The sequence below is a fragment of the Rhinoraja longicauda genome, chromosome 43 (assembly GCF_053455715.1).
Source record: "Rhinoraja longicauda isolate Sanriku21f chromosome 43, sRhiLon1.1, whole genome shotgun sequence".
Lineage (NCBI taxonomy): Eukaryota > Metazoa > Chordata > Chondrichthyes > Rajiformes > Arhynchobatidae > Rhinoraja > Rhinoraja longicauda.
In genome coordinates this window covers 9,110,378-9,110,823 of record NC_135995.1, presented here as the reverse complement: position 1 = coordinate 9,110,823, position 446 = coordinate 9,110,378, and positions in this window count along the sequence as shown.

The window sequence follows — 446 nt, the reverse complement described above, 5'->3', positions numbered from 1 at the left end:
TCAGTATTACCATTTTCCCTTTTCTCTATCCCGTTTCCCCAGGGAGTTTCTCCACAGCCTGGAGTGGGACCGGGACCGGGACAGGGACAGGGACAGGGACAGGGTGCGGCGCACTCCCTGCACAGCCGTACATCAGGTAGAGACATGGTGGGGGGCGAGAGAGAGAGAGAGAGAGAGAGAGAGACGGGGAGAGAGAGAGAGGGAGACGTCTCTCTCTCCCCGTCTCTCTCTCTATCTCTCTCTCTCCCCTTTCTCAAACTTTCCAAAACCTTCTCTCTCTCTCTCTCTCTCTCTCCCCGCCGCTCCCCTCTTTCTCTCTCTCTCTCTCTCAAACTTTCCAAAACTTTCTCAAAGCTATCTCTCTCTCTCTCTCTCTCAAACTTTCCTCTCTCTCTCTCTCTCTCTCTCCTCTCTCAAACTTTCCAAAACTTTCTCTCCCTTCTGTC